The sequence below is a fragment of the Geotrypetes seraphini genome, chromosome 2, assembly GCF_902459505.1.
Source record: "Geotrypetes seraphini chromosome 2, aGeoSer1.1, whole genome shotgun sequence".
Lineage (NCBI taxonomy): Eukaryota > Metazoa > Chordata > Amphibia > Gymnophiona > Dermophiidae > Geotrypetes > Geotrypetes seraphini.
In genome coordinates this window covers 266,892,532-266,917,908 of record NC_047085.1, presented here as the reverse complement: position 1 = coordinate 266,917,908, position 25,377 = coordinate 266,892,532, and the positions used below count along the sequence as shown (strand labels likewise).

Below are 25,377 nucleotides of genomic sequence, written 5' to 3'. Positions count from 1 at the left end.
TAAACACTATGAGATCAAAAACAATTTTGCAGTGACAGCACCATCCCTCTGGAACTCCACATCCAACTATCTGTGAAGAAACATCTTTATCCCATTTTAAGACGAAATTAAAAACATTTCTATTTCAGGATGCCTTTGAAATACAAATGCCCTTTTAAGAGCTAATCTTCTCTTTCTTTCCCTAGAGAGTTCACTTCCCCACCTATTGTTCAACCCCTTTTTGTCTTCTTTTCCTTGAAAATTTTGTAGTTCTCCATTTTGCCTTTTGTTCCTGTTTGTCTTGGTTTCTTGTCTTTTATACTAACTTCCCCTGTTGTCACCTGTTGTTAAAGTTCTAACAATGATTTTTGTGTACTGTATGTTTGATGTTAGATTTTATTATTGTACACCGCTCAGAAGTCTGATGAGCGGTATAAGACATTTTAAATAAACTTGGAAACTATATGGTGATCGGTCCAGGGGACTATGATGTTTGACAGCAAGGATGATTTCCAGTCAGTTTATGAACCATCTGGGAGAAAGATTAGGTTCAGTGCATTTCCAGAGGAGTGAGTGGGAGAAGTGACTTGTTGAGTGAGTCCCAGATCTGACAGTGTTTTGATGAAATCTCATGGGGCACCCATGACTTCTGGGTAGTCTGCGATCTTGAGGTTTCCTAGGACTATGATTTGTTTATGGTTTACGGACAGGTCGCTTATAATGGTTAGCAGTTCGTCGAGAGCAGACATAGGAGAGGAAGGTGCTCTGTAGACTAGTATGATTGTGATTTTTTTGTTGTGGCCTATTTGTGAAAATGAGGTATTCTAGGTCTAGTAGTGTTATGGAGTGTATTTGGCATGGGTTTAACTTGGACTTGCCGATTGCTGCCACCCCTCCCCCTCACTTGTTGGGACAGGAGTATGCCAGTGCTTGGTAGCCTTGAGGGTATAATGCACCCATGGTGGCTCCATCGTTGTCTTTGAGCCAAGTTTCCGTCATTAGTAGGAGATCCCAGTTGTACTCTATGATGGCGTCTGTGAGGATGAGGTCTTTGCCATTTACGGATTTGGCATTCACTAGAGCTGCTGCGGTGTATGTGTATGTGTCAGTCGTGAGTCGTGATCTTTATAAGGTTGTGGGTATTGATTATTTTGGGCTTTGTGCGGTAGCAGTTTCTTAGGTCTCCATATCGGCCCTGGTCTATGATGACGGGTATATGGTATATCATCGCAGGAAGTATGAATCTGATGGCTAGAAGGGGGCTTGGTGTATTGGCTTGAGTGAGAGTGTTATGGTTGAGTCTGGGTATGGTTATGGTCTGGTCCTCCTTGGGCCGCACGAGAGCTGCACAAGGTCTCTTGGGAGAGACTCACTTGCTTGGTAGCCCTTTATAGGGCAGAAGAGGATAGTTATAATGTGACCTCTGTGGAAGAAGGGGTGGGGCTTCCTGCCAAAGAAAATCTAGAAAAGATGGAGTCTCGGTATAGTGAGGGGTACAACTGGCCTCCCTTCCCCTCACTGTGCTGAAAATGGTGGCTGCACGCTGGAACAAGTGCCCCTAAGGGTTGAAGAGAAAGCAATGCGAGCTCTGGGGAATAAGGGGTCGGGGCTTCCCGCCCAAAAAAAAATCAAGCAAGAGTTGGTGTCTCGGTGCAGTGAGGGGGACGACTGGCCGCCTTTCCCCTCACTGTGCATGTTATCTCTCTCCTAAAGTCACTTCATTGGCTTCTCATCCCTTTTCCAAATACAATTCAAACTCCTCTTACTGACCTACAAATGCACTCACTTAGCTTCGCCTCACTATCTCTCTTCACTTATCTCCCCTTATGATCCACCCCCCCCCCCCACAATGAGCTTCACTCAGCTATAAGTTCTTCCTATCTGTGCCCTTCTCTTCAACTGCTAACTCCAGACTACGTCCCTTCTGCCTTGCTGCACCATATGCTTGGAACAAGCTGCTGAATCCCTATGACGGGCTCCATTGCCTTTGTGTTCTGATGTCGGAGATGAAGTTCCAGGCCAGCCAATCGCTGCCTGGCTGGCTCAGAACTTCCTCTCTGATGTCAGAATTGACGTGTGTGTGTGTGTGGGGGGGGGGGGGGGCAGAGCGGAGGCTTGTGGTCCTGAGCTTATGGCTTAGGGGAGCAGGGAGAGAGAAAGAAAAAGTTGGACTCGTGGAGAGACAGAAAGAGATGTTGGTTGGGGAATGGAATGAGGTCTGGAGGAGAGGAAGCATGTAGGTGGCAGAAAGAAAGAAAGGCAAAAATAAATAAATATTGGATTTACAGTCAGAAGAAGGAAGTGCAACCAGAGTCTCATGAAATCACCAGACAGCAAAGGTAAGAAAAATGATTTTCTTTTAAATTTAGTGAGAAAGATGTGTCCGAATTTATATCTGCTGTCTATATTATGCACTATAACCCCCTTTTACTAAACCGTGATAGCATTTTTTAGCGCAGGAAGCCCATGGGCTTCCTGTGTCGGAAGCAGCACAGCTCCCTGTGCTAGAAAACGCTATCGCGGTTTAGTAAAAGGGGAGGGGGTATATTTGTCTATTTTTATATAGTTGTTCCTGAGGTTACATTGCATATTTTAAAGTCATCTGCCTTGACCTTTTTGAAAAAGACCTGAATATAAATGATAATTAACATTTTCTCTGCATACATTGTGCTTTTGTGTTTTTTTTAATTTTATTATTGGTAGATCATTTTGACTTGGTCATTTTAAAAGTAGCTTGCAAGCCAAAAAAGTGTGGGTACCCCTGATCTAGATAGAATATCACTTCTGAAGTAGATTTCTGACACCAGGTTATGATATTCTGAGTCACGGTGTCAGATGTGCTCTTATCTCCTCAGGAAGGGTGATGGATGTGTACAAATATGATTTGCTTCAGGAGGTGTCTTGTTATCAGCCTGAGTGTTTTCTATTAATTTCAGAGCTTGAATATAGATAACCTTGTCATTTCCTCAGGTCTGTGTACAAAGGCTGTGACACAACATGTTTCTGTGCAAGGCTACATTGCAATCCATTTAATAATATTTACAAATGTACATATTCCCTACAGAGAGCATACAGATGATTTAAGAAATATTAATGCACCATGTTCAATTGGATTTATATGAAATTCTGATGAGTTCTGCAACAATACTAAGTGATTAGGCGATATTCATAAACTCCATTTCAGAATCCTTAATTAGCTGGCCTTATAGCTGTTAGGAATGAGAAGTTATGCAATAATCTACTCTTTCATTATTTTGACTTCTTCTGGCCATTAGCTAAGTATTTGAAACCTACTTTTACCTCTTCTGCAGTAAGTAAATTAATGGAAATGCTTTTAAAGCAGAGAATAATGAATTTTTTTAAAAAAAATATCTTTATTGATTTCTTTCTTTTTTTATAATCTTTCTTCCTTTTCAAGCCAACATAAAGTGCAACAGGTAATGAACAAATATTTCAATAAACAGCACTCTACATTCAAATATAATAAGTATATATTACCACCCCTCCCTCCTCCCCTCCCCTCCTTCCTGGATGTGTTCAACACTTCTAGAGAAACTAAAGGGTAATACTAATGATCAAGTCAAACAAAATTTTGTTAATGGGTCCCAATTTTTTTTTTAATTACGGTAGTGTCCCAATTGTGTTACATGTGCATGTTCAAATTTATAGACTTGGCATAAAGATTCCCACCAAGCCTATCCCAATTATGTTTATTGGTTTCTTAATACATTACAATATTAGAAACAAGAATTTGGCATAAAAGTAAATTGTCATAATAAGAAAAAGAAAAACATAATCACATACTTCTAGCCCACATCTCAGGGAGAGGAGAGTTACAGAAACATGATAAGGAAATTTGAATAATGAATTTTCTGGAATCCAGTGGATTACAGGACCCAAAGCAACATAGATTCACTAGAGGTAGGTCTTGTCAGACCAATCTGATCAATTTCTTTGACTAGGAGACCAGAGAATTAGATAGAGGGAGAGCGTTAGATGTGGTGTATTTAGATTTTAGCAAAGTCTTTGACAGTGTTCTTCTACACAGGCATCTAATAAATAAACTGAGTGCCCTTGGTATGGGCTCCAAAGTGACGGACTGGGTCAAGAACTGGTTGCGTGGAAGGGGACAGAGGGTAGTGATCAATGGAGATTGTTTTGAGGAAAGGGATGTTACCAGTTGTGTGCCTCATGGTTCGTTTATGAGGCCTGTTCTTTTTAGTATTTTTGTAAGCGATATTGCTGAAGGGCTGTCTGATAAGATTTGCCTCTTTGCAGTTGATAACAAAATCTGCAGTAGAGTAGACACCCCTGTTGGTGTGGATAACATGAGGAATGACCTAGTGAAGCTTAAGGAATAGTCTTAGATTTGGCAGCTAAGAAATGCATGGTCATGGATTTGGGCTGCAAAAACCTGAAGAAATGGTATAGTTTAGGGGGTGAAGAAGTTTTTACATGAAAGAGGAGTGGGGCTTGGGTGTGATAGTATGTGATAATCTTTTAAGGTTGCCAAACAGGTTGAAAAAGCAACAGTGAAAGCTAGAAGGATGCTTGGGTGCATAGGGAGAGGAATGGCCAGTAGAAAAAAAGGAGGTATTGATGCCCTTGTGTAAGATTCTGGTGAGACTTCATTTAGAATATTGTGCTCAATTTTGAAGATCACACCTTCAAAATGATATAAACAGGATGTAGTCAGTCCAAAGAAGTCTACTAAAATGGCCGATGGTCCACGTCATAAGGCATACAGGGACAAACTGAAAGATCTAAACATATATACTTTGGAGGAAAGGCAGGAGAGGGGAGAGATGATAGAGAGGGCTTAGGATGAAGTTAAGAAGTGATAGGCTCAGGAGTAATCTAAGGAAATACTTTTTTACAGAAAGGGTGGTAGATGCGTGGAATAGGCTCCTGGTAGAGGTAGTGAAGACAAAGACTGAGTCTGAATCCAAGAAAACATGGAACAGGCATGTGACAGATTTGCATGTCTGTCACTTCTATTATATAAAAATCTGCCTCTTGCATATTCAATAAGGATATCTTGAAAACCAGGCTGGTTGGGGATCCCTCAGGATAGATTTAAAAACCACTGCTATAAAACAATCCAACATTATCCATCTGATTTTGGAATTCTAAGGATAAGCAAGTTATGCATTGGCACTTGATGGCAAACATATAACTTGCTTTGAATATAGCAACATAGTGAATGACAACAGATAAAGTTAAGCATGGTCAATCCAGTCTGCCCTACAGTCACATTTATTATCAAGGCAATGTTAGAACATAAGAATTGCCATACTGGGATAGATCAAAGGTCCATTGAGCCCAGTATCCTGTTTCCAACAGTGGCCAACCCAGGTTCCAAGTACCTATCTAGATCCTAAGTAGTAGTATGAATAAGCAATGGATTTCCCCAAGAAATCTCAATAATGGCCTATGGATTTCTCTTTAGGAAATTATCTAAACCTTAAACCCTGCTAAGCTAACCGATTGCACCACATTCTCTGGCAGCAGATCCCAGAATTTAATTACATGTTGTGTGAAGAAATATTTTCTCCAGTTTGTTTTAAATCTACTACTTAGAAGCTTAATCGCATGCCCCTTATTCCTAGTATTTTTGGAAAGAGTAAACAAGTGATTCATATCTACCCTTTCCACTCCACTTAGCTATTTTATAGACCTCTATCATATCACCCCTGAGCCGTCTCTTCTCCAAGCTAGAGTCCTAGCCGCTTTAGCCATTACTCATAGGAAAGTTGTCCCATCCTTTTTATCATTTTCATCACCCTTCCCTATACCTTTTCTAATTCCGCTATATTTTTTTTGAGAGCAACCAAAATGGCACACAGTATTCGAGGTGCAGCTGTACCATAGAGCGCTACAAGGGCATTATAACATTTTCATCTTTGGTTTTCATTCCTTTCCTGATAATTTCTAACTTTTCAATTGCGTTTTTAGCCGCTGCTGCACATTGAGCTGAGGTGTCCAATGTATCCTGAACAATGACATTTAAATCCTTTTCCTGGGCAGTGACTCCTAACTCAGAACCCAGCATCACATAGCTATAGTGATTGAAATGTGTCAGTTTTTAGAATTTACATCTGTTTATATTTTGCACTGTTCAGCAAGAAATGTATTTCTTTCTATTTCTCTGGTGTTGTACTACATGCAGAGCCTGGCATCTCAGAGTTTTGTGGTCCTGTATTTGCATAGGGTTTATCTATGTTCTGCATGTGTGACCAGGGTCAGGTGTTCTGGTAGGAATTATTGTTGTGAAGTGTTATTGGTGTCATGGCTCAAAGTAGGAAGATATTTGTTGGCAGTTTGTCCACGTTATGGAAGGCCCTGAGCTCGGGCCGCATCTGGAGGGCCTCTGCTCATGTGTGGATGTTGTGGCGGGGCCGGGGCTAAGCCTAGCGCTAGCAACCCAGCTCCCGCCCCAGGCGTAAGGACCAAGCGCTCCCAGGAGGACTTCCGCTGGGAAACAGTGAAATAAGTAATGGAGGCTGCGTTAGTGGTAAAGTTCAGCTTTTCGTTTATTTCCCTCAGTTTACAGCACTAGGGTTCAAGCAGTCCCTCTGTGTTGAGGAGACTTAAACAAAACATATTTTCATACCGTCCAGCCTGATGTCCAGGCAGAAAAGCCAAAAATAAAACCAAAAACATTTTCTCCTGATTTTGCTTTTTCTGTTTGAAAAATCATTAGGAAGCTTTAGCACTGTCCCACCTGAAGCCCAATGCCCCCACTACCCCAAGCTCTCAGGGTAGGGCTAGGGAACTTTATAACCCAACCGTTTCAGACTGCTGTTAGTCCCCTCCCAAAGTTCCTGCTTCAGGGTTAAACTATATCGGGACTCTAAGTTCCGTGCAAGCTTTCTGAGGAGGTTAATTACAGGTTCTCACCTCCTTCCCTATCTTCACAGGCTTTCCTCTCGGGCTCTAAGTAATTTATTCATGCTAGTTCACAGTTAGACTAAGGGAGAAAGAACGCTACTTCCAAACATGCACTTTCATTCCCCTCCCCCATTCATACCTCGTTATCCGTGACTCTCCTGGAGCTCCCATGCTGCGAGATTGCATTCCATGTCACTGCTCTCAGATAACGCCCTTTCTAATTCCATTAGGGAATCACCATTCTCTGAGCTAGGGTAAGAACTCCCTTCAGGGCCAGCTAACAGACATCCCTGTCCTGGAAGTCTTGCTACTTCCCTGCACTGCTGTTGAGGAGTTAGAAGTCTGGTCACTCGGGAGGGTTGTAAGACCAGCTGTGCCTTAGCTAAGGTCTGGGACAGAGACCTCTTGGCAGGCTCTCTCCTGCTTAGTGCAGCCTGGCTCTTCCCTGCATTCCTCCTTCCAGTCTTCTCTCCAGTATTCTCCACAGTGTTCGTAATCTCATCAGCCCTGCCCCTATTGTTTCCACCTGGGCTCATTTTATGCTGCAAGCCTAATCTCACTCTCCCTCTGGGTTCGTCCTGCTTGCTAGCCACACCCCCCTCATTAACCATGCCTGTGCTGGTTTTCTTTCTCAGAGGTTTTGTCAGAGCTTTGCCCAAGGAATCATAAAAGGAATTATAGTGCCCCAAACTAGACGTTATGGTTTCTGTCCTTGCCTCTCTGCCTTGCCCTGCCTGTTGGCTCTTAGTGATAGGCACAGGGATACTAGACAGTTTCCTGGGCTTAGGAATAGGGACAGCCCTTTGCAAGGCAGGGTTTAAAACCGGGTTTAAACCGCTGACAGGCACTTCCCTGTCACAATGTCGACATGCTGACATCACATGCATGTGTGCATGAGCGTGATGTAATCGCATTGACATCTACGTATGCACGAGGCCTTCCAGACAAGGCCCAGAGAAGGAAACACCAGGTTTGTGTGGGGGCGGAGGAGGAACAGGGCAGGGCCAAGTGTCCTCTTTTTTTTTTTTTTTTAAAGTGGAAATCTGGTAATCCTAGTGTTGCCATATATGGGACACAGACTGTATAATTCTATCCAACACCAGCTTTGCTTCACCATTGCTGGGGCTTCTATTTAAGCGCCACTCTTGTGTATCATAAATGAAGTTATAGTTAAGAACATAAGATTTGCTGCTGCTGGGTCTGACCAGTGGTCCAGCGTGCCCAGCAGTCCGCTCACATGGCAACCCTTAGGTCAAAGACCAGTGCCCTATTTGAGTCTAGCTTTACTTATATTCTGGTCCAGCAGGAACTTATCTAACCTTTTCTTGAATACCTGATAGGTGCTTTCCCCTATAACAGCCTCTGTAAGATTTCTACCACTCTCTGGGTGAAGAAGAACTTCCCTACGTTTGTACGGAATCTATCCCCTTTTAACTTTAGCGCATGCCTTCTCGTTCTCTTCACCTTGGAGAGGGTGAACAATCTCTTTCTCTACTAAGTCAATTCCCTTCAAAATCTTTAATGTTTTGATCATGTCCCCTCTCAGTCTCCTCTTTTCAAGGGAGAAGAGGCCCAGTTTCTCTAGCCTCTCAATGTACGGCAACTCCTCCAGTCCCTTAACCATTTTTGTCGCTCTTCTCTGGACCCTTTCGACTAGTACTATGTCCATTTTCATGTACGGCGACCAGTATTGGACGCAGTATTCCAGGTGGGGGCGTTCCATGGTTCGGTACAACGGCATGATAACCTTCTCAGATCTGTTTGTGATCCCCTTCTTAATCATTCCTAGCATTCTGTTGGCCTTTTTCGCCGCTGCCGCCGCACATTGCATGGACGGTTTCATTGACTTGTCTACAAGTAATCCCAAGTCTCTTTCCTGGGGGCTCTCTCTGAGTATAGCACCGGATATCCTGTATTCATGCATATGATTTTTGTTACCCACATGCTTTACCTTGCACTTATCCACATTGAACCTCATTTGCCATTTCGCAGCCCATTCCTCGAGTGTGTTTGTCTCGTTATAGGTCTTTGCAATCCTTCTGTGTCCTCACTACTCTGAATAACTTTGTATTATCTGCAAATTTAATCACCTCACTCGTCGTGCAAATTTCTAGGTCATCTATAAATATGTTGAAGAGCACAGGCCCAAGCGTCGAACCCTGCGGCACTCCACTTGTGACGCTTTTCCAGTCTTTGTATTGTCCATTTACCCCCACTCTCTTGTTTCCTATCCACCAACCAGTTTTTAATCCATATGAGTATATCAACCTCGATTCCATGGCTTGCAATTTTTCAAAGTAGATGTTCATGCAGAACCTTGTCAAACGCCTTCTGAAAATCTAGATATACGATGTCGACTGGGTCACCCTTGTCTATCTGTAGTGCAATAAGTTTGTCAAGCAAGATCTTCCTTTGCTGAAGCTGTGCTAGCTGGTCCTCATCAGTTTGTGTCTATCAAGATGATTGATTATGCATTCCTTTTTCAGCGCCTCTACCATATTTTCCGGTACCGAAATCAGACTCACTGGTCTGTAGTTTCCCGGATCTCCCCTCAAACCTTTCTTGAAGATTGGTGTAACATTTGCCACTTTCCAGTCTTCCGGAATCTTTCCTGATTTGATTGACAGATTGGCTATTAGTTGAAGCAGTTCAGCTATAACCCCTTTTATTTCCTTGATTACACTCGGATGGATGTCGTCCGGTCCCGGGGATTTATCGTTTTTAAGCCTGTCTGCATACCTTTTCTAGACTGACTGTCGACCCTGTCAGATTCCCGTCTTCATTTTCTGTGTATAACCTGTTGGCTTCTGGTATATTGCATATATCCTCTTCGGTATATACAGATGCAAAAATGTGTTGATCTATTGAGTTTTGTATCAAGACTATCTTTTTTCTATTTAGGGATCTTTTGTATCTATCCGTTGTTTTTCCTTCTTCACCTCTACCGGGAGGGCATTTCGGGTATCTACCACCCTCTTCGTGAAAAAGTATTTCCTGACGTTACTCTTATATCTACCTCGTCTGCAGTTCTGTTTTGTTTGTACCATACTGCAATTTCATGTTATGTCCTCTAGTTTTACTGCTTCTCCCTCTCTGGAAAAGATTTGTTTGTAGATTTAATACCATTCAAGTATTTAAACGTCTGTATCATATTTCCTCAATATCTTCTTTCCGGTAGGGTATGCATAGTAACATAGTAAATGACGGCAGATAAAGACCTGAATGGTCCATCCAGTCTGCCCAACTGTACATGCTCTATAAATTAATCATTTACAGGCAGTCCCTGGGTTAAGAATGGATTCATTTTATTTAAACCATTCTTAAGTTGAAATTGTATGCAACTCGGATCCTAGTATTCTTCCCACCTTCTCCATCTCCTTGAGACTCCTCTTGCATCCCTCAGTTTCCATCCATCTGACTTTTCCCTCTCCACTATCACATCAGCATTATTCCCTCTCATCTCTCTCTTCCCCATGCATCTCTACCTCACACCTCTCCCACCACCATGTCCAATATTCTCTCTCCCTCCTTATGCCCAACAATTCTCCTCTTTCTTCATCTTTCCATGTGTACCATCTCTCTTTCCCTCTCACTCAGACACCCAATTCTCCCTTTCTCCCAATTCTCCCAATTCTCCCTCCCCCACCTCAGCATCTCTTTACCTCACTCCCTCCATTCTTCCATCCTATGGCTCATGTTCTCCTCCCTCCCTCCATTCTGTGTCCCAGGTTCCTCCCTCCTTCTTTCCATCCTTTGTCCGAAGTTTGTTCTCCCTCCCTTGTCCCAATGTGCCCCTCTCCCTCCCTCCCTCCCTCCATTCTGTGCCCCAAGTACGTGCCTCCCTCTGACGGGTGTTTACCTTCTGGCTGGCTCCTTCTTCCTTCCAGCCACAGTCGATTCTCTGCACAAAGCTATATGCAGCGGCTGAGCTAGAAGCCTACCCTCTGATGTCAGAGGAAGCTCCTCCCACATCAGAGGGAAGGCTTCTGGCTCAGCCGTGGGATGCACGTAGGAGCTGCTGCCTGCGGATCTGTGCAGAGAAACAAATGCAGCTGGAAGTTGGAGGAAACCAGCCAGAAGGTAAACACCTGCCAGTGGGAGGCATGTATTTGGGGCACAGAATGGAGGGAGGGAGAGGGGCACGTTGGGACACTAAAGGTAGAACAGGACCCCCATTCATAAGTATGAGTCTGACGTAAGTTAGATGTTCGTAAAATGGGGACTACCTGTAATATAAATTGTCCTTTTTCTTAGATATTTCTGGACCAGAAACCCAGAGCTCTACCCAGTAGTGTGCTTAGGTTCTATCTACTGGAGTCTCCATAAAAGCTCACTCCAGCCCAACTAAACCATCCCAGCCATTGAAGCCCTCCTCAGCCCATCCTCAACTGAATATCTGTATACGGGACACAGACCATGCAAGTCTGCCCAGTACTGGCCTTAGTTCTCCAATATATATCCATTGTTTTCTGATTAGAGATCTTCTGTGTTCATCCCACGCTTGTTTGAACTCTGTCACTGTTTTCCTCTCCACCACCTCCCTTGGGAGTGCATTCCATGCATCAACCACCCTCAACATCAAATTATGTTCTCTGGTTTTACCATTTTCCTTTCTCTGGAAAGATTTTGTTCTACGTTAATAGCTTTCAAGTATTTGAACGTCTGAATCTTATCTCCCCTTCCCTCCTTTCCTGTAGGTCAGGGGTGCCCACACTTTTTGGGCTTGTGAGCTACTTTTAAAATGACCAAGTCAAAATGATCTACCAACAATAAAATTTTAAAAAACACAAAGCACACTGTTCACAGAGAAAATGTTAATTATCATTTATATTCTGGGTTTTTTTTCAAAGAGGTCAAGCCAGATGACTTTATGCAATGTCACTTTAGTAACAACTATACACAAATAGACAAATATACCCCCTCTCTTTTTATTAAACTGCGATAGTGTTTTTTTAGCACAGGGAGCTGCGCTGAATGTCCCATTCTGCTCTTGACACTCATAGGCTCCCTGCGCTAAAAACCGCTATTACGGTTTAGTAAAAGAGGGCTATAGTGCAAAATATAGACAGCAGATATAAATTCTCAAAATGGACTCATTTTGATCACTAAATTGAAAATATCATTTTTCCTACCTTTGTTGTCTGGTGATTTCATGAGTCTCTGGTTGCATTTTCTTCTTTTGACTGTGCATCCAATATTTCTTCCCTTCTTAATGCCTCCTGTATGCATCCTCTCCTCCAGACCTCATTCCCTCCCCCCTCCCCTTTATTTCTTTCTCCCTGCCCCCTTCTTTCTTTTTGTCTGTCTCTTTTTCTGACTCCCTGTCCCCCTTTCTTTCTGTCTGCCTTTTGCTCTCCATGCCCCATTTCTTTCTTTCTTTCTTTTTCTGTCTCCCTGTTCCCCTTTTCTGTCTTTCTCCCTGCCTGCCCCCTTTCTTTCTTCCTGCCCCCCAAGCCACCACCGCCAAAATTGGGGAAAAGGCCCGCAAGCCAACGCTGCTGAGTTCTGAGCTCTCCCTGTTTCCCGACACCATAAACAGGACAGCAGAAGTGCCGGGCCTACCATCCTCCCCCCCCCCCACATCAATTCTGATGTCGGAGAGGAAGTTCCAGGCCAGTCAGGCAGAGATTGGCTGGCCCGGAACTTCCTCTCGGACATCAGAATTGACGTCTTTGGGGGGGGGAGGAAGGCTGGTGGTCCCAGCGCTTCTGCTTTCCTGTTTACGGCGTCAGGAAGCAGGTAGAATGTGAAGGCAATGTAAGTATCATAGAGCCCATCGCTATTGACTCGCATTGCCTTCGCAATCGACCTTTTGGGCACCCCTGCTCTAGGGTATACATATTCAGAGCTTCCAGTCTCTCCTCATATGTCTTGGTGCAAGCCTCCTATCATTTTTGTTACCTTTCTCTGAACTACTTCAAGTCTTCTTATGTCCTTTGCCAGATATGGTCTCCAAAATTGAACACAGTATTCCAAGTGGGGCTTCACAAACGACCTGCACAGGGGATTCAATACATTCTTCTACTGGTTATGCGTCTCTATACAGCCTAGCATCCTTCTGGCAACAGCCACTGCCTTGTTACACCTTTTTTTTTGCTTTTAGATCTTCAAACACTATCACCCCAAGATCCCTCTTCCCATCTGTGCTTATCAGCCTCTCACATCCTGGCACATATGACTCATTCCGATTTCTGTTCCCCAAATGCATTACTCTGAACTTCGTTGCATTGAATTTTAGTTGCCAAATATAAGACCATTCCTCTAACTTTTGCAGATCCTTTTTCATGCTTTCCACTCCCTACTTAACATAGTAACATAGTAGATGACGGCAGATAAAGACCCCAAATGGTCCATCCAGTCTGCCCAACCTGATTCAATTTAAATTTTTTTTATTTTTTTCTTCTTAGCTATTTCTGGGCAAGAATCCAAAGCTTTACCCTGTACTGTGCTTGGGTTCCAACTGCCGAAATCTCTGTTAAGACTTACTCCAGCCCATCTACACCCTCCCAGCCATTGAAGCCCTCCCCAGCCCATCCTCAACCAAACGGCCATATACAGACCGTGCAAGTCTGCCCAGTACTGGCCTTAGTTCAATATTTAATATTATTTTCTGATTCTAAATCCTCTGTGTTCATCCCATGCTTCTTTGAACTCAGTCACAGTTTTACTCTCCATCACCTCTCTCGGGAGCGCATTCCAGGCATCCACTATCCTCTCCGTAAAGTAGAATTTCCTAACATCGCCCCTGAATCTACCACCCCTCAACCTCAAATTATGTCCTCTGGTTTTACCATTTTCCTTTCTCTGGAAAAGATTTTGTTCTACATTAATATCCTTCAAGTATTTGAATGTCTGAATCATATCTCCCCTGTCTCTCCTTTCCTCTAGGGTATACATATTCAGGGCTTCCAGTCTCTCCTCATACATCTTCTGGCGCAAGCCTCCTTTCATTTTCGTCGCCCTCCTCTGGACCGCCTCAAGTCTTCTTACGTCCTTCGCCAGATACGGTCTCCAAAACTGAACACAATACTCCAAGTGGGGCCTCACTGTACAGGGGCATCAACACCTTCTTCCTTCTACTGGCTAAGCCTCTCTTTATACAGCCCAGCATCCTTCTGGCAGCAGCCACTGCCTTGTCACACTGTTTTTTCGCCTTTAGATCTTCGGACACTATCACCCCAAGGTCCCTCTCCCCGTCCGTGCATATCAGCTTCTCTCCTCCCAGCATATACGGTTCCTTCCTATTATTAATCCCCAAATGCATTACTCTGCATTTCTTTGCATTGAATTTTAGTTGCCAGGCATTAGACCATTCCTCTAACTTTTGCAGATCCTTTTTCATATTTTCCACTCCCTCTTCGGTGTCTACTCTGTTACAAACCTTGGTATCATCTGCAAAAAGGCACACTTTTCCTTCTAACCCTTCAGCAATGTCACTCACAAACATATTGAACAAGATCGGCCCCAGCATTGATCCTTGAGGGACTCCACTACTCATCTTTCCTTCCTCTGAGCGAATTCCATTAACCACCACACTCTGGCGTCTGTCAACTAGTTTCTAATCCAGTTCACCACTTTGGGTCTTAACTTCAACCCGTCAAGTTTGTTTAATATCCTTCTATGGTAGTCCTTTCTGTACTCCTCTTCTTGAGTTTTTTTATATTTCATGAGCGCCAAATCTTTTGCCTTTATTTTCTCTGCCACTAGTTTAGAGATCCATATCAGTTTCCTTTTTTTTCTTTTATGGAAAACAATTTTTTATTGATCAGCACCACAACAATAAGCAAACAATGTTAAACAGCTCATTTTAACATACCAAAGCACCAACCCTCCCAACCACCCCCCCCCCTCACCACCACCACCACCACAGGTTCCACCAGAACAAAGGAACAGAAAACAATAGAAAAGGCAAGTGTCAATTCAGGATCCGACTTCTCGCTACTGGGGTCAAAGCATTCCAGAAAGGTTCCCAGATTAATTGGAAATGATGTCCATGTTGCGAGTCCAGATCTGCAATGTCTCTGCACTCCCAGGAGAGGATAGTAATCATCTGGCCCCTCCTGTGTTGAATAGTAGGTGCAGCAGAGTCCAGCCAAGTTGGTAGAATGCATTTAAGAGCAGCTAAGGGGACCAACACAGAAATGCACCAAGACCTTTCTTCTGGGAAACAAAGGAGCTATACCAAACAAAAATTTTGGAAGCGAATTGTAACATTCCGTATGGATTGCACGGAAGCAATTATCTGTTCCCAAAATAGAGCCACAGATGGACAAGACCAAACCATATGACCCAGAGTAGCCTCTAAAAAGGCACACCTGGGGTCTTATTTTTATTTATTTAACTCAAATAAAGGTCAGTAGCCATTTTTGTGCTCCTTTCAGCTAAGACTAGTTTTTTCACTTCCCTTAAGTCCTCCCATCTTAACTGTTCTTTTTCAGGTATACTCCCATTCTATTAAAGTCCGTACATTTGAAATCTAGGACTTTGAGTTTTGTATGGCTGCCCTCCACTTTAGCTGTTATATCAAACCAAACCGTTTAATGATCGCTATTTTCCAGGTGGGCACCCACTCAAACATTAGATATACTCTCCCCATTTGTGAGGACCAGATCTAGTATCGCTTTTCCCCTCATGGGTTCCGTTACCATTTGTCTTAGCAGAGCCTCTTGAAAGGCATTCACAATCTTCCTACTTCTTTCTGATTATGCAGATGGAACTTTCCAGTCCGCATCTGGCAGATTGAAGTCACCCAACAGCAGCACCTCCTCTTTCTGAACCTTTGGATATCTGTCAGAGGTCTGTAGACTACACCCACATAGATAGAAGTTCCATCTTCTCTTTTCAGAGGTCCCCTGAATTTCAGTTGCTTGGATATCGATCTTTACATAGAGAGCTACTCCTCCACCTTTTTGACCATCTCTATCCTTCCTAAAAAGATGATATTCGTGGGGGTTTTGTTCTAGGAACCCCTGCAAATGTTGAAAAACCGTGAATATGTTTTTTAGGCAGGGGAGACAGGAGAGGGCAGCTGGAGAGGCAGGAGAGGGCAGCTGGAGTGCTGGCGAGTGAAGGAAATCACATGCTGTATGCTCTGACCACCTCTTCCTGTACTAAAGTTGGGCCTCGCCAATCAGGAGCTGCGTGTCAAAGCAGCTTCTGATTGGTGAGGCCCAACTTTAGTACAGGAAGAGGTGGTCGGAGCATACAGCAAGTGATTTCCTTCACTCGCCGGTGCTCCGGCTGCCCTCTCCTGCCTCCCCTTCACAAAAAATACCGCGAATGACCGGAACCGTGGACCACGAATTCGCGGGGGAGTACTGTATCCTGTTATGTTTGCATCCCATCCATGGGAGTAATTGAACCATGTCTCTATGATAGCAACAATATCCAGATCTGCCTCTAACATTACGGCTTGCAGATCATGAACTTTGTTGCTTAGACTGTGAGTGTTTGTGGTCATTGCTTTCCAACTATCTTTCAGTGGTAAACTCGGTTTTTGTATAGGCTAATGTTTAATTTCTCTTCCTGTTACATTGCTAAGAAGTGAGTTTCTAATATTGTTTACATTGCTATTTTTACTGCCATCACATTTTGTCTTTTGCTGGGGGTGGCCTCCATAATTGTATTTCATACATACACCATTCCAACCTTTTAGTTTAAATGCCAAGAAACATATTGTCTAAATTTCTCAGCAAGGATTCTTTTTCCTGCTATAGTAAGATGTAACCCATCATTACAATATAGTCTCTTGTCTTTCCATATATTTCCCCATCCACCTATGTACCTAAAGCCTTCTTAATGACACAAGGCTTTGAGCCACCTATTGGAAGTCCTCTGTGTTTTACTCTTTGCTCTTCCTTTCCATATGCAGGTAGTACTTCTGAAAAAGCTACAGTCTTTACAAAAGGTTTCAAACCCTCACCAAACTCCCGAAAAGCTTTCTGCGTTGCAAGTGTGGAGTTGTTGGTCAGGCCAGTTGTTGGCCAGGAACACCCAGATGGATAACATCGGTGTTAAAATCCTTAGTTTCTTCCTTAATTATAGTCAGTATTTACCTAGAACTCCTGGAAGCTGAGGATCCTGGAAGACATTTCACTATTTTGGTCTTCTTGCCCTGTGTTCCAAGGTTAATGCCTCCGATGATGGAATCCCCCAGCAGCAATAGTTTCTGTTTTTCAGGTATTCAAGCCTTTTCTCATATATCTGTTGGCACAATTCCAATGTAATTTTTGTCAGCTTTCTCTGGACTGCTTTTATCTTCTCACATCCTTAGCAAAGATACGGCCTCCAGAACTGAACACAATATTCCAAGTGGGACCTCACCAGTGACCAATGGAATTTCTTGTTTTGACTCTTGGACTATCCAGGATCATCTGGTAGCCTAAGGGGGCCTTATTTCCAGCCTCTGTATGTTTTTTGCTAATTGCTTATTTGCCAGCTGTTTGTTTTACTTCATGTACTTTAAGCTCTCTTACAAGAAGTTCAGAAGAAATATGTTGAATTAGTGTTTTACAGATTAGATATTAAGGGAGTAATTCGATGAGGAGCTGCCTAGATTTAGGCAGGAAAAATGTATGTAAATGCTAGTATTCTAGCTATTTATACCCATGTGTTGATACACATGCATGAAAAATGAGAATGTTCTGTTAAGTGCTGTTCAGTAAAATGGCACCTAAATGCAGTGTGTAGAGAGAAGAAAGGTATACGAATAATAATAATCAGTAATCTTCTGCTATTTTTCATTTCAAATTCAAAGTGGATTACAAGAAGAAAAAATCCTACATTAATAGCTTTATTTATATCCTGTCATACCTTTTCAGTTCAAGATGGTGTACAACAAGAGAGGTGCTGTAAGGACAGCGAGATAACATCAAATTAGAATTGGGGAGGGATAGAAAGACAGTTATGTGAAGAGGTGGCATAGGGTAGGAGGAAGACATGTGTGAGATGAGGTAGGTATCGGCGCAGATTTGGAGGATCAGGTGAATTTGTCAAATAGGTGGGTTTTTAGTGATTTTCTGAAAGAGTGGTATGTTAAAGAGTTCAGGATTAAGTCACTTAAGGTCATTAAGGGGAGCACATGTACTTAAAACTTACACAAAGAATTTAAAATATCAAGAATAACATTTATCAAAAAAACTAGGTCTTTAAAGTTTAAAAAAAATAATTTATGAATCTAGGCTTCTTATTTCTAATGGAAGACTGAAACAGCCTGATAAGAAAATGATTGTAGCAGTTAACTCTTCCTAATTACTCTAAAAACAGTTGGAAATTTAAGTTTAAAATTACAGCCACCTCATGTAATAATAAAATTAGCTGGAACACATAATAAAGGTGCCAATTGTTTAGGAGCATTACCATGTAAAGCCTTATATGCTTGACCAGTGTTTCTCAACACGTGGTACGAGTACCCTTAGGGGGTACATGAGCTGCTTGTTCGGGGTACGTGGCACTGGCTGCTGCCATCGCCGAGGATATTGCCTGCCCACCCGCCTCCCTCCACTGAAGTTGCTGCCAGGGATCCCTCCTTCCTGCCCGCTACCCCTCCGCCGAAGTTACCTCCAATGTTAGAACTGATGTCGGAAGAAAGCCTTCAGGGCAGCGGGAGATCCCAGTTACCTTCTTCCTGCCTTCAGCAGCACTTGTTGGAAGGACACATCAGTGTGTTTTTTCCTGCTGTATGTAGCTGACCCAGAAACCTTCTCTCTGACATCAGAGCTGATGTCAGAGGGAAGGCTTGTGGGTCAGCCAGGTGCATCGTGTGAACCGCTGCCCATGTACCCCTGCAACAACTGCCGCTGAAGGCAAAAGGAGCAGCCCAGCTAGATGGCCCTGAAGGAAGCAAGTGCAGCTCGAGCAAGTAAGGGAGAGAGGGGACATGATCTGAGACAAAGGGAGAAAGGAGGGGGGAGCACATTGGGACATGGGAGGGGCATGATTTTGGAACAAAGGCTAGAAGGCAAGGAGGGGGGCATGAACTCTGGACACAGAAGGAAGGGAGGGGGCATTAACATGGGACACAGAAGGGAAGAAGGAAGGGGGCACTAGCTTGGGACATGGGAGGGAATAGAAAGGAAGAATTGTTGGGCATGAGTGTGTGAGTGAGAGGGAAAAAGATGGTGCACATGGGGAAAGGACGAAAGAGGAAAATTTGGCAGAGAGGAGTGAGGTAGAGATGCATAGGGAATATAAGGAAGAGAGGAAGACATGTTGGATATGGTGGTGGAGAAGAAACACGGACAGATTGAAGGGGATGCAAGAGGGAGGTATTTTGGACATAGTGATGGAGGGAGAGATGTGGCATTGGGCTGGAGAGGGGTGATAGAATGAGAAATGGTCATGCGGCTGGTGGGCAGTGGTGAAAATGCACTTGATCCTGGGGATGAGAGAGGGAGAAATGTTGGATGTGGCAGTAGAGAGAACTACCCTCGCTGCCCTCTCACCCGCCACCCATAAGCGAACTGAACCCAGGCCGCAGGGCTCTAACACTGCGCGCGCCGGCTTCCCTTCTCCTCCGAAACAGGAAGTTACATCATGAGGGATAGGGAGGAGAAGGGAAGCTGGCGCGCGCAGTGTTAGAGCCCCGTGGCCTGGGTTCAGTTTGCTTACGGGCGGTGGGCGAGAGGGCAGCGAGGGATTGGGAGGGAAGTTCACCTTACCTCACCAGGCAGTCAGGGGCCCCCTGCAACTGCGGGACCCAGGGCAGCTGCCCTGTTGCTTCCCCCCTAACTCCGGCCCTGGGGCCCCCCTGATATTTTCGGGCACGAGGCACGTGCCTACTAGGCCTACCCTTTAATCTGGCCCTGTGTTAATGCATTAATATCAATGATGGAGCTGGTGTAAGTGATAATGTCTTTTATATATGCCGTTTTCAGCCATATGCACTAGTATTCTGTTATAAAAAGTAGGTGCCTTTATAGAATAGACCTAAAATAGGCATCATAACCGGCACCTACAGTGGGCACCCTATTAAGAATTACTCTCTCAATAATGTCTTCTTATTAAATTATTCCTTTTCAGTATTTACAATATTCCATGTGGCTGCAGTTTCTTCTTGGATTCTACACTCTGCTCTTCTTTTTTTGTTATGAAATAAGAGAGAACATTTTGATACTGATAACAGATTTTATAGTGTATACAGATGGTATGGAGGGTTACCAAGAAACCTCCAAACTTGCTATTAGACAAATTCATATCACACTTCATTTTTAATTATCATCTCAAAATGGAGTGCTGGATCTCCTTAGGAACTTCCACACTAGATGAAAGCATCAAGAACAAACACAAGATAACACTGGTTGTCCACACTGTTACTAATTTAGGTGCTTTGTGCATTTTTTTTTTCTTTTTCATCCGAATAAGCTCTGCAGAAACTGATATGTCATATTCACATTCAATTTCAGCTGAAAGCTTATTTGCAAGCACAAAAGATTTAACTCTTTCCTCTCTGTTTCAACTTAAGATTGAAAAGGAGAAGAAAAGACCAGCTTACAGTAATGATATATTTCAATACCACTACTCATACAAAAGTTCACCAAACTGCAGGAGTAAATCCTGTTAAATAAAACTGAGAAAGAACATGAAAAGTCTCTGTTGACACAGATAAATTGTGTAACACTACTGCAGTTACTGAACAAAATTTTTAAGTAGGATAAATAATGGATCAAATATCTGGAAACATTTGGCCTGCTGCATTATTTTACTTATGCTCCAACAAATATTCAAACTGCTTACTGGATATTTGAGTACAACTTGTGGAGATTTCCTCTTCTACAAGAAATAGGAGCACAGCTATAAATTTTGTATTAAAAAAAGGGGTCTTAATAGAATGAGGTGTAAAAGAATATGCCAGACTCAACAATAACAATGATACTTTTTAAACAATCCTACATATATACAGTAAAACGTTAGTGTTTGTGTGTTTGGTGGTAATTTGTGGGTCATGTGATAAGTAAGGATTACTTCAGGGAGAAATCAAGAGGAACAGACAGTACAAGTACTTTTCTCTTTATATGCACTGAGAGGGACATAATCAAAACTTTTAAATCATCCAAAAACCTGCCTAAGTTGGCACTTGGACGTCCTAATAGTAAGGACTTCCAAGGGCCGATAATCAAAACAAACTTTCTGGACATTCAGCAGCACTTCTAAGCTACTGTGCGTCCAGAGTTTAAAGAGGCATGTTGAGAGGTATATTATGAGTGGGAATTGGGCAGGCTTCCACCTGGATGTCCTAAAGCAGTAATCAAAGCTTTTCCAGGACATCCTAGGACAAACTTACACACTAGGACTTAGATTAAAGTAAAACAGGTCCAAGTGCCCCCAGTAGTTATGACCCCCCTCCCACCACCCAGAGATGGGGAACAAAACAGCACATTGAGGGCTTGCTATCAGCTGATAACAGCAGAGGAATCCCCATCAGCTGAGCCAGTTTCAGGGATTCCTGCCAACTCAGCTGATGGGGATTCCCCCTGTCAGGAGCAGCTGAGCCCCTCCCCCTGACATCCCCATGACATACATCATTCCCAGCAGTCCGCTCACGCGACGGCCCATCAGGTCCAGGACCTGTATAGTAATCCTCTATCTATATCCTTCTATCCCTTTTTCCTTCAGGAAATCATCCAATCCCTACTTGAACCCCGAAACCGTACACTGTCTTATCACATCCTTTGGAAGCGCATCCCTGTGATGTTTAAGATGCTTAAATTTGAATTGTGTATGTGATATTGTCAACCGCCTTGGATAAAGGTAGATTAGAAATGTTTTAAATAAATGCCTGGACCCCCCCCCCCCCCCGCCCGTACCTGCTGATGACAGATAAGCAGGAGGGAAGCCTACAGGGCTGTGTGCTTCGAATGATGGGCTTCCCCCTCCCAATGCATCTTGGGATGAAGTGGAGGGGCCTAAGGCCCTGATTGGCTTCAAGCCTTAGAGAATAAAGAGAGAACTCTGCCAATGTGCCTTGTAGGAACACTGTGGGTTTACATCAAGGAATTGTTGTCTGGGTGGGAATGTCTGGAAGGAGTGGAAATGCGGTGGGTAAAACTGAAAGGAGCGATTGTAAGGGTGACAAACCTTTTTGTTAGGCAAGTAAGTAAGAGGAAAAGAAGGCTGCTTTGGTTCTCAAAAGTAGTAGCTGAGAAGGTAAGGAATAAGAGGTTAGCTTTCATAAACTACAAAAGATTGCAGAAAGATGAAGACAGGCAAAAATATCTGGAAAAATTAAGAGAGGCTGGTTGTATAGTCAGGAAAGCAAAAATGCAAATGGAAGAAAAAAATAGCTGACACAGTAAAACGGGGAGACGAGACATTTTTTAGATATACTAGTGATAGAAAGAAGTGCGAAAGTGGCATTGTGAGACTCAAAGGTGAAGGGGAGGAATATGTAGAAGCTGATAAAGAAAAGTCTGAATTGCTTAACAAATATTTCTGTTCTGTGTTTATGGCTGAAGCCCTGGGAGCTGGACCACAGAAAACAAACCTTGAATAGGGATGGAGGAGTAATAGACTAAACTAAACTAAACCTTAGGTTTGTATATCGTGCCATCTCCACAAGCGTAGAGCTCGGCACGGTTTACAGGGTTAGGTTGAAAAGGAGCTACAATGAAGGGTTAAAGGAAAGGAACTAGGAAGATAAAGAGGGACAGGGATCGATTTTCAGAGGGTTGTGTTCGTGAGGAGCTAGCTAAAATAAAAGTAGACAAAGCGATGGGGCAGGATGGTGTACATCCAAGGGTGCTGAAGGAACTTAGGGAAATTCTGATAGCTCCGCTGACTGACCTTTTCAATGAGTCTCTAGAGTCAGGAGTGGTACCTGAGGACTGGATGTCCCCTCTCCACCCAAGTGGAAGTAAGGAAGAAGTAGGGAATTACAGGTCGGTAAGTCTGACTTCTGTGGTAAGCAAATTAATGGAAACGCTATTAAAACAGAGAATGGTCAAGTTTCTGGAATTCTGTGTTTTATAGCACAGGAGGCAACATGGATTCATTAGAGGTAGGTCTTGTCAGACAAATCTGATCAATTTCTTGGACTGGGTGACCAGAGAATTGCATAGAAAATATGCGCTAGATGTGGTGTATTTAGATTTTAGCAAAGTCTTTGACAGTGTTCCACACAGACATCTAAAAAATAAACTGAGTCCTCTTGGGATGGGTTCCAAAGTGACGGGCTGGGTCAGGAACTGGGTGAGTGGAAGGCAACAAGAGGGTAGTGATCAATGGAAATCGCTCTGAGGAAAGGGATGTTACCAGTGGTGTGCCTCAAGGTTCTGTTCTTGGGCATGTCCTTTATGGGCAGAGTATGATTTAGGTGCCGCTATGCACAATTCTCCAATAACTTAGGTGATTGAAATGTAGGCCTTTAAAACCCTGGCCTATATTTCTGGCTTCTAAGTTTTCCCATAGGTGCTGCTAGGTACAATTCTGTAAACGGGGCCTTAAGTGTGATAAATCTGCAGATATCGACATTTTTCTAGGCATCTGCTGATTTTACGGCATCGTTTACAGAATCAATGCCTAAGTTCTTATCCAGCTAAAATGTAATGAGTTCTGTATAGGAAGCCTTAATATATCTGGTAACCTGTTCCTTATGATGACATGCTAAGACAGGAGGCAGCAATAAACAGAAAAACCAACAGAACTGCAGTGAAATATCGAGTTGAAGAATACAAACAGAAACTTCAGTAATGGTGTACAAGACGCCAAGTTTTTAATAAATAATCATAAAAATAAGATCATAAAACAGTTTGTATCCAAAAGGACTGATAAGACCGGACCCGACACGGTCTATGTTTCAAAGGAACACTCCTTCCTCAGGGGTCCTAGAACGTGTCAATACAAGAGAACCTGATGGATAAAATCTGGAATCAGCAGTGAATAGCCGTGAAAGCTCCTACGTGGTGCAGGGCAAAAAAATGAAACTGCTGATTCAAGTTTTTATCCAGTTGTTATCAGGTCCGGTTGTTATCATATCAGTCCTTTTGGATACAAACTGTTCTATGATCTTATTTTTATGATTGTTTATTAAAGACTTGGCGTCCCGTACACCATTACTGCAGTTTTTGGTTTTGTTCTTCAGCATGCTAAGACAGACACACCAGCAGGGCAGGATGGGAGATGTGTACTGCCTGTGCCCATGTTGAACCTGGGCAGAAAAATCTAGTTTTTTTCTATTAATGCCAAAACCATCCATAAACTGCAAAATCAATGGTAAAATCATTTTTAAATAATACTGAACTGCTTGAAAATAGCATAGTGACTGGCACGGCAGTTATAACTACAGGAAACATACTCTGAATAATGACTAGCCAAGTCCTTATACCAAAGCAAAATGTGCAGAGGGAAAGGTTTTCCACAATATGGATGTACTAGAAATTTAGATCACAAGGATTCAAATACAATGAAACATTAGCCACCATTAAACCATAATGTTCACAGGAAGAATTTTAGCTTCCATTGTGTTTCTCTATTTAAGAACTAATTTTCGGCACCATTAGTCAAAGTAAACAATTTTATATCCGTCAAATACACCAGTTACTCTACTCATCGGGTCTGGGAACTGAGGCATGATTTCATCTATTCACTTCTGAATGCCACAATATTTTGATGAGAAGAAAGCATTCTGTTTCTATGGTAACAAAAGAGCACTTCAAAAAAGAGCAACCTTGGAAACCGCAAACTGAAACAAAGAGGTAATGTTCTGTCACTGACTGCTTTCATATCCACTCCATAATCTCTGTTGCAATATTATCATGATGTTTCCTTTTCTTCTTATTCCACAGAGCAGATTCTAGGATGTTTTTGGTAACAGCTGTCTTGATTATGGTTTTATAGGCTGCAGATCTCCCATATCTATTGTGCCAAGGGATGTCATAGAAAATGCTTATGTAATAAAGAGGTAGATATTCAAATGCATTATTTATTTATTTATAACTTTTCATTATTACATACCAAGTAATACACTTGTACAGAAAGTGAGATAGTAAGAATACAAGTTCATATAGTGTAAAACATATTACACCTTAGTACAATTGCCAAAAGAAATGAAAAAAACATTTACTAACTCACTCAAGTCCTCAACCTATGATTCCAAGATTACACATAGGCGAAGAAATAAAAAGGGAAAATACAACAATATAGCAAGATAAGCTACAGATAGTGCTGAGGTAGGAGCTGCTTCATTAACTATTGAGCACTTGATTTTCCAGATATTCAAATGCATTTAAGTGGGAAGGAGAGGCTCCTACCCAATTTAAACCCTGATTAGTGAGCAAGGAAAGGATATTCAGCTGCACTTAACCGGACTGTGTTGTTAATCTCTCTCTGACTGCAGCGACACTGTCTGATTAGTGCTGGGGCAGTCTGTGGATGGAATCGGGGTAGACCTACAAGATGTTCAGAGTTTGGTAATATTCAGTGCCTGTATACCTAACTGGGTAGATAGGACTGATTTTTGTACAGTCCTATCTCTGCCCAGTTAAGTATATAGGTAACAGCAGGGCTGTGGAG

At 42.8% G+C, this 25,377-nt stretch overlaps 1 protein-coding gene across 8 annotated transcripts in view; it reads left to right on the top strand.

The window, feature by feature from the left end:
• Positions 1 to 25,377, top strand: part of GABBR2 (gamma-aminobutyric acid type B receptor subunit 2) — a 1,059,696-nt gene that overhangs the window by 142,748 nt on the left and 891,571 nt on the right. For 3 of the 8 annotated variants that reach the window (XM_033929600.1, XM_033929603.1, XM_033929602.1), the window contains exon 2: positions 24,403 to 24,560. The exons of the other annotated variants lie outside the window; for them this stretch is intronic. The gene's annotated coding sequence lies outside the window, so the exon portion shown is untranslated. The remainder of the gene's footprint in view (positions 1 to 24,402; positions 24,561 to 25,377) is intronic. 8 annotated transcript variants of the gene reach the window in all.